This window comes from Nicotiana sylvestris, chromosome 12 (genome assembly GCF_000393655.2).
Source record: "Nicotiana sylvestris chromosome 12, ASM39365v2, whole genome shotgun sequence".
NCBI classification, from domain to species: domain Eukaryota; kingdom Viridiplantae; phylum Streptophyta; class Magnoliopsida; order Solanales; family Solanaceae; genus Nicotiana; species Nicotiana sylvestris.
In genome coordinates this window covers 143,641,721-143,650,534 of record NC_091068.1, presented here as the reverse complement: position 1 = coordinate 143,650,534, position 8,814 = coordinate 143,641,721, and the positions used below count along the sequence as shown (strand labels likewise).

At 36.6% G+C, this 8,814-nt stretch overlaps 1 non-coding gene across 1 annotated transcript; it reads left to right on the top strand.

Annotated features, from left to right (window-relative positions):
* Positions 1-25: 25 nt before the first annotated feature.
* TRNAV-AAC (transfer RNA valine (anticodon AAC)) lies at positions 26-99 on the top strand. The gene has a single exon. It is a non-coding gene; the product is annotated as a tRNA-Val (tRNA).
* Positions 100-8,814: the final 8,715 nt, after the last annotated feature.

Sequence of the window (8,814 nt, the reverse complement as noted above, 5' to 3'; positions counted from 1 at the left end):
TTTTAAGAAATAAACAGCAGGAAACGGTGTCGTAGTGTAGTTGGTTATCACGTCAGTCTAACACACTGAAGGTCTCCGGTTCGAGTCCGGGCGACGCCAATCTCCTTCTCTGTCTATTTTTTATTTGTAGCTTCAGAAAGGTTGAAATATCAATGCAAACATTAAAAAAAAAACATTTATATTTTCACACTTTAATATGTGTTATTCTATTTTATTTGCCGTAAGCATATAATGGAGATAAACTTGTAAAAAGAAAAATAAAAATAAAGAATGAAGTATTAGCCAGAGATAAACAGAGGAGGAAGAAGGAAGAAAGAAAGCTGAGGAAATATCGAATCTCATTGTGGAATGTATTGTACATGTGTATATATACATCACTAACCACTAAGAGGTCGTTTGGTAAGAAAAAAGGTTATTCATGTATAAGGGGTAATATGACTTATACCATGTTTGGTAGACATTAGTTATTTTGTATAAAATTTTGTATAACTAATATCATGTTTGGTTGACATTTTACAATTATGCATAAATAATACATGTATAAGTTATGAGTCAATCTGTATATTATTTTATGCGGGGTAGAAAATGAAATAACTAATACATGTATTAGTAATACATGGATAAAATACTGAAATGATAAATTTACCCATCACTTTATACATAAGGCTTCCTTAGATATATTGATCTGTACCAAACCTTTGGATAGCAAGACTGGAGATAGTGATGCCTTACTGCTAGGCTCTTCCTCTTCTCAATCTATTAGAGACAAAATCAATAAATTGACATATATTTCTCTGATCTAGCGCCTGCAGATTGTTCTCTCATTCAGGTAAGAAATTTTTGAACCCCTAAACTTTTCTTTTCTTATTTCTTCTCCTTTTATTTTTTCCTCTTGTGAATCTGCTGAGAGACAAATTTCTGGAAGAAACCTTAATTTTTTTCATCATTTTCTAATAAAGTTGAAGTTTTGAGTACACCCAAATTTGATACAGGTTTTGTTTTGTTTGTTAAAAGCAAAAAAAAAAATCTTTCCAATGAAACGGGTTCTGGTATAGTCGGTTTCTTTAGCTTCAGAAATTGCAAGATGAGAGCAACCTTGACTTTGTGTTTGAAGTATTGTTATTTCTTTGAAGATTCAGAAACATCAAAGGTCTAAAATTAAATACCAAAAAAATGATACTCTAATAAGATTACTTTTGGTTGATAAGACTTCAAAAATATTTGTTTTAGTGTAGCAATTGTGAAATTTATTTGTCTAGGAGAAGAAAATAAGAACTTGAAAAAAGTTTCTTTAATATGTAATGTATGTTTCACAATATATGCCTCTGTTTAATAATGATTTTGCATCTTTTAATGCAAATAGGTGTTTATGGATCCTCGGCAATTATGCGATGTCGAATGCTTTATCATCCTTGAGTAGATTGTGGTGTAATCTTATATTGTCCTTATTTGTCTTTTTATGACTATTTACAACATGTTCTTAAGAACACAAAGTAGAAATAGACGGGTCATTAGATATCGCATGAGTGCTAGATTACCTAAAATCCTCTCTCACCTAAATTTTATTTTCTGTGACAATAATATTTTATGTATTGATAAGCTTAGGATGGATAGAAATGCCTTTCACATATTAGCTACCTTAACCAAGGACGTTGGAGGATTGATGGATAGTACAAATATGTTCAGTAGTGAAAAGTTAGCAATATTCTTAAATATTTTGGCTCATCACGAGAAAAACAGGACTATCAAGGTTGATTATATTAGATCAAGATGGAGTGAAAGTCAAACCTTCAATGAATGTCTAAGAGCTATTTTCAAACTAACTCCATTGTTAATTGTTAAACCTAAGTCGGTGCTCGAAGATGAAACTGATGACCGATGGAGATGGTTTATGTAACGACCTGACCTGTCATTTTTAGCATTTCCATCCCGTTTAGATATTTGAAGTCTTGAGTAGCGTCGTTTTGTGTATTATGACTTGCGAGAGTGGTCAAGTTTTATTTTTTAGATGATTCAAAATTTAATTGAAAGAATAATCCATGTTTTGGAAGCTTAAGTTGAATAAATGGACCGGATGGTAAAATATGTGTAAATGATCCCGAAATGGATTTTTGATGATTCCAATAGCTCTGTATGGTGATTTTGGACTTAGGAGCGTGTCCGGAATTCTTTTTGGAAGTCTATAATTAAATTAGGCTTGAAATGGCGAAAATAGGAAATTTGAGTTTGGAAGTTTGACCGGGGAGTTGAATTTTTGATATCGGGATCGAATTACGATTCTGAAAATTTGAACAGCTCTGTTATGTCATTTATGACTTATGTGCAAAATTTGAGTTCAATCGAAATTGATTTGATAGGTTTCGGCATCGAATGTAGAAATTGGAATTTGTTAGTTTTGAATAGGCTTGAATTGGGGTGTGATTTATGTTTTAGTATTGTTCAATGTAATTTGAGATATCGACTAAGTCTGTGTCATATTATGTGACTTGTTAGTATATTTGGTTGGGGTCTCATGGGGCTCGGATGAGTTTTTGGAATAGATTGGTATTTTGAGCATAAATATGTAATGATCCAAAGGTCCATTTTTAGTTCTAGAGATCGAAATTTGATTTTGAGACTTCAGGAATTTTGATAATGAATTATAGGAGTGATCTGAAAATTTTGGTCAAATTTCATCAAGTCGCAATTGGATTTTTAACGCGAAACATGAGTTAATTATTTAACGAACGAAATGGGTATCGCATTGAGCAAATGAGCTCCGAATTGAGTTTCGATTGAAGGAATAGGTCCGTATTATTATTTTTGACTCATAGGAACAAGAATCGTCGAATTCCGAGTTCGTATGATGGAGTTAGAGCATTTTTAGTAAAATTAAAGACTGTTGGTGCAGTAGGATCTGGTGCACATCGTTAGCGACCAGACTTGACACTTTTAGCGACGGTAATTGGGCCTTTAGCGACCAGAATAAGGGTTTTTAATGCCGTTCTGGTTTTTTTAGCCCATTTTGACATTTTTGGGCGAAAAAACACGGCCTTGGGCGATTTTTGAGCAAGAAATCATGGGAAATCTTGAGGTAAGTCACTTGTGATCATTTCTACTCCATAATATTGAATTATCATCGAATAATCCGACTAGATTACATGTTTTTGAGGTGTAAATTGGGGATTTGAAAATAAGTTTTGAGGATTTGGAGGCCGAGTTGTTATCGAAATTTAGTAATTTTGGTATGGTTGGACTTGTGGTTGAATGGATTGTCGGATTTTGTGAGTTTCGCCGGATTCCAAGATGTGGGGCCCATGGGCGATTTTTGGTTAAATTTCGGATTTTTGTGAAAAATTAATATTTTCACATGGAATTATTTTATATAAATTGTATTGACTGAATCACATTAATTGTGGCTAGATTCAAGGTGTTTGGATGCTGATTTATGAGGCAAGGGCATAACGGAGTAAATTGAGATAAGTAATTCTTTCAAACTTAGTGCTGAGGGTATAAAACCCTGAATTTTGTGCTATATGATTGGTGTTGAGGTGACGCACATGCTAGGTGACGGGCGTGTGGGCGTGCACCCTGTGAATTATGACTGTTGTTTCTAGGGCACTGAATAGTGGCCCTATTTTGTTGATATATGTGTTTTCACCATGTGATGTAATAAATGAGTTGTACATCATGTTAGATATCATGTTTAGACTTTATGCTGATATTGTTGGGACCCATAGTGGTCGTTTCTTGCTGCCATCTCATTGAATTCATTGATATTACGTACTCAGTCATATTCATGCATTCATATCATATCTCAGTCTCAGTTGTTATTTATTGACACATCATATCATTGTTATCGGGCTAGTTTCATGACATTGTGAGCCCGTGCGTGAGACTGGAGAGATTGATGACTGCGTGAGGCCGATGGCCAGTTTGTGAGATATTGATACTATAGCACGTGAGTTGTCCGTGCAGATACTGATATTGATACTATAACACGTGAGTTATCCGTGCAGATTTTAGCGCTTGGGCTGAAGGAGCCCCTCCGGAGTCTGCACACCCTCAGTAAGCGTAGTCGACTATAAATATATGGATCGGTTTGCACGCCACAACGAGCCTTAGGGCTATATTTATATATGGATCAGGTTGCACGCTGCAACGAGTATAATACAGTGCTGAGTGATTGAGAATGCTGAGTATTGAGCACGGTAAGAGATAATGTGAGGCAGTAATATTGAGTACTCTGAAAGTGTGAGTACATGAATTCATCACTGAGAGGCATTGCATTTGACATGTGTACTTGAGATACATGCATAGAGTTGTTTTTCCTTCTGCTGCCTGGTTTTGGTGACATTCATGATTTTACCTGTATCTTGACATGTAGGCATAGAGATGTACTTTCCTCATGCTATCTAAAAATGAAACGTTTACTTGTTGAAAGGTTTTTGGGAAAAATCACGGTTTTCAGCTTTCCTCACATTTTGGTGATTTTAATGAAAATAATTGAGTTTTACTATTATACTTGAAAAGAAAATGTTTACTTTTCCTGAAATGTGAATGAGTTGAGCATTTTATTATTAAGTTATTCTTTGTGTTGCTTTAATTATGTTGTTATGAGATGTTACTAGATATTGGTGTGGACTTTGACCTTGGTACAAGCCCGTCACTACAACCTAAGTTTAGGTTTGTTACTTATTGAGTACATGGGGTCGGTTGTACTCATACTATACTTCCTGCACATTGCGTGCAGATTTCGGATGTCGATGGCGCCGTGTTCGATAGAGCTGATTTGGAAGATGTACTGACGTCCTTGTTGTAGCTGCCTCTTATTCATGGTAGCCTTAGAATCATTAAACTCTGTTTATGTACTTTACAAACAGAAGATGTATTTGTTTCATATCAGTTTTGTAAATTCTACTCATAGAAACTCATGATTTGTACTACCAGTCAATGGGAAGTGTATAAGAGATCATTTATTTTTCCTCAGCATGTTATATTTTTATTGGACTTGATGAGTTGGCTTACCTAGCGGGATGGGTTAGGTGTTATCACGACTAGCTGAATTTCAGATCGTGACAGTTTAAAGTTGGTAAATTTCAGTCTAGCATTTGATTAACTATAGAAAGATTTAAATATTATTATTAAACTATTTTATTGATAACTTTATTTTAGTATTTAGACTTTAATTTATTTTATAGGGTTGTCTAGGTACATTGGATGGTACTTACATTCCCATTAGAGTTCCATCTATATATAAACCAAGATACAGGACACAGAAAGGAGATATAGCAACTAATGTATTGGCAGTTTGTGATAAAAATCTCAACTTTATCTATGTATTACTTGGTTAGGAGGGATCAACTGCTGATGGTCATGTATTGCGAGATGCTGTTGTACGAAGGAATGGTTTGAAAGTACCCGAGGGTATGCTATATACACACACTTATCTATTCCAATTAAAAAAATAGATTAATATTTCTAAGTATTATATCTTTTTTTATATTTTTAGGCAATTATTATTTATGCGACGGAGGATATAAAAATAGAAATGGTTTTCTTTCACCCTACCGAGGATATAGATACTGGCTAAAGGATTGGCAAGATGACAATCCACCACCTCGATGTCGAGAGGAGCTCTTTAATATGAAGCATGCTAGAGCGCACAATGTTATTGAAAGAGCATTTGGTATATCGAAATGACGTTAGGGAATACTTAGAAGTCCTTCATGGTACTCAGTTAAGGTCCATAATAGAATTATTATTGCTTGTTGTTTGATACACAATTTCATTCGAAGAGAGATGAATGTCGACCCCTTAGACGTGGAAATGGAAAACCATATGGAGCATCAACATGAAAATGAAAATATTAATACCGTTGAACTATCTGATGAGTGGACCACTTGGAGGGATGGGTTAGCTCAATCTATGTGGAATGAAATATCTGGAAATTAATCCTTGTAATTCTTAGATTATTGTTGTAAATAGTAGTAGCTTCATTGTTCTGTGAAGAAAAATAGTGAATCTTTTTGTATGTCTCACATTGTTGTTTGTGGAGACAAATAGTGAATCTTAATGTATTATTGACACCATCTTTTTGAAGACAAATAGTAAGTCATTATGTATGCCTCATATTATTTTTTAGTAAATAGTAAATCTTTATATATTTTTATAGATTGAAATGACTAGTTTTATAGCAATAACATCTAATGGAGCTTCAAAAAGGGCAAGAAAAACAACACATAAGCCTCGAAGGGTATGGACTCCAGAAGAAGAACTCACTTTTGTAGATGCATTAAAGAATTGTGTGCCAATGGTTGGAGAGGAGATAATGAAACTTTTAAGAACGGACATTTAATGGAGTTGGAATGCTACATGCATGCTCATCATCCTATTTCCGGATTGAAATCTCAACTACATATCGATTCTAAAATAAGAGCATGGAAGAGGAGTTATTCAAGTATATCGTTACTAAAGAGTCGAAGTGGCTTGGGATTCGAATATAGCAATGGAACTATCTTAGTTGACTATCCAAAATCTTGGGATGACATTATAAAGGTGATTACATCTTTTTAAATCATTAGTGACATATTGCTAGTTACTTGTGCTTTTTCTCGGTAAATATGATTTATGTCTTTGGAATATTGCTAACTATTTCTTGTATTTCTTTTTGTTTCATTAGATTGATCCACTTGCCAAGTCAATAAACTCTAAGAAATGGTCATTGTTTGCTGATTGGGAAGAAATATTTGGCAAGGATAGAGCAACTGGAGAGTTGCTGAGAGTCCGAAAGATGTTGTTGAAGAAATAGAAAGAACTGAAGCTCAGGAAACTCCTAATGACATGTGTTTGGGATTTCCTCTCATTGTGGTTGATGAAGATGATGATGGGGATGCTCCGGCCATATGAGAAGATCAACCTGCTCAAGAGGAACCTAATATACCAACTAGAGCAGCACAAAGTCAATTTACTGCTCAAGATGAATCTAGTATATCAACTGGAGCAACACAAAGTTCATTCACCGGGACAACTCAGAGTGGTGGAACCCAACAAACTCAGAAAAAAGGTAATATTTCTAAGGCATCCTCTTCTAATACTAACGAAAAAGGTAAATGCAAAAGAAGAACAACAACAATTAAGGATGAGAATGAGACTGGTCTTAAAGGTCTAGTGGATATGATGAAACAATTTACTGAAAGTCACAATAAAAGAATGGGTGCTTTAATTGACAAGTTAGGAGAGCATAACTTATCTGATATTCGTGGTAAGATCTTCTCTATCATTGGATCCTCAGCATTTGAGTTATACAGCTCGGATCAGCGAGTCAAGGCAGCAATGAAAATTACTCAAGATGTAAAAAGAATGAAATTCTTTTTAAGCGTGAGTGAACTTGATCGTCAAACTATGGTGTGGATAATTATTAATGACAATAATTAAAGATTACCATGGTTTTTATGTAGCTATTTTGTGATATCTGGATGTTGTATTTTGTTACCTCATCGATATCCACAAATGTAAATATATGTGGATGTTCTAGCCTTAGAAGGAACCTCAACACTAGAATCACGAACATAGGCCAAATAGGCCAAACACCCCTTCTCGACCATTCGTCGAGCCTTCATATATGAGATAACCCTACGGGTAGAATGACCAGGAGTCCTTCTCCACTCTAAATGAGGTAAACCCGGAAAGGCTAAGGTCACAGTCTTGGCATGACAGTCCAAGATAGCGTGGTAAGGTGATAACCAGTCCATCCCCAATATGACATCAAAATCAACCATATACAAAAGTAATAGATCTACTCGGGTCTCAAAAACCCCAATCACGACTATACATGAAATGGACACGATCCACCACAATAGAATCACCCACCAGTGTAGACACATATACAGGAGCACTCAAAGAATTACTAGTCATGACCAGATACGGGGCAAAATAATATAACACATAGGAGTATGTAGACTCTAGATCAAATAGAACTGAAACATCTCTACTACAAACCAGAATGGTACCTGTGATAACTGCATCGGAGGCCTCAGCCTCGGGCCTGGCTAGAAGAGCATAACATCGGGGTTGGGACCCACCACTCTGAGCTACGTCCTTAGGACGACCTCCTGCTGGCTGGCCTCCACCTCTAACACCTCTACCCCCACCCCTAGCTGGCGGAGCGGGCGGTGGAACACCTGGTGCCTGAACCATAGCACGGGAACCCTGTTGTTGCGACTGACTACCCACTAATCTCGGACAAGCCCTCCGAATATGACCATACTCACCGCACTCAAAGCATCCACCTGAGTGTTGTGGCTGAAGAAACTGAGACTGACCCTGGCGGGCCGCCTGACCATGAGAATAGCTCTGAATAGGAGGTGCACTGATAGGAGCTGGTGGTGTACTATAAGACTGTTGATCAGAATACTGCATATGAGAACCACGACTACTTGAAACACCGTGAGAAACCTGAAGTGCTGACTAAAAAATTCTAGTAGGATGGCCTCTACCATACGAATCCCTTCCTTCAAACGAGGCACCACTGAATCTGCCTAAATGACGAGGCATTTTGTCAGACCCTTGACCACCTCCCTGCGATAGAACCATCTCAACTCTCCTGGCCACATTGGTCGCCTCCTAGAAAGAAATCTCTCTCCCCGTTTTCTTTTCCATCTGAAGTCGAATAGGCTGAACGAGTCCCTCAATGAACCTCCTTACCCCCCCTCTCTCTCTCTCTCGGTGGGAAGTATGATAAAAGCATGGCGGGCCAAGTCGATGAACCTGGTCTCGTACTGAGTAATAGTCATAGAACCCTGTTGGAGACGCTCAAACTGCCTCCAATAGATC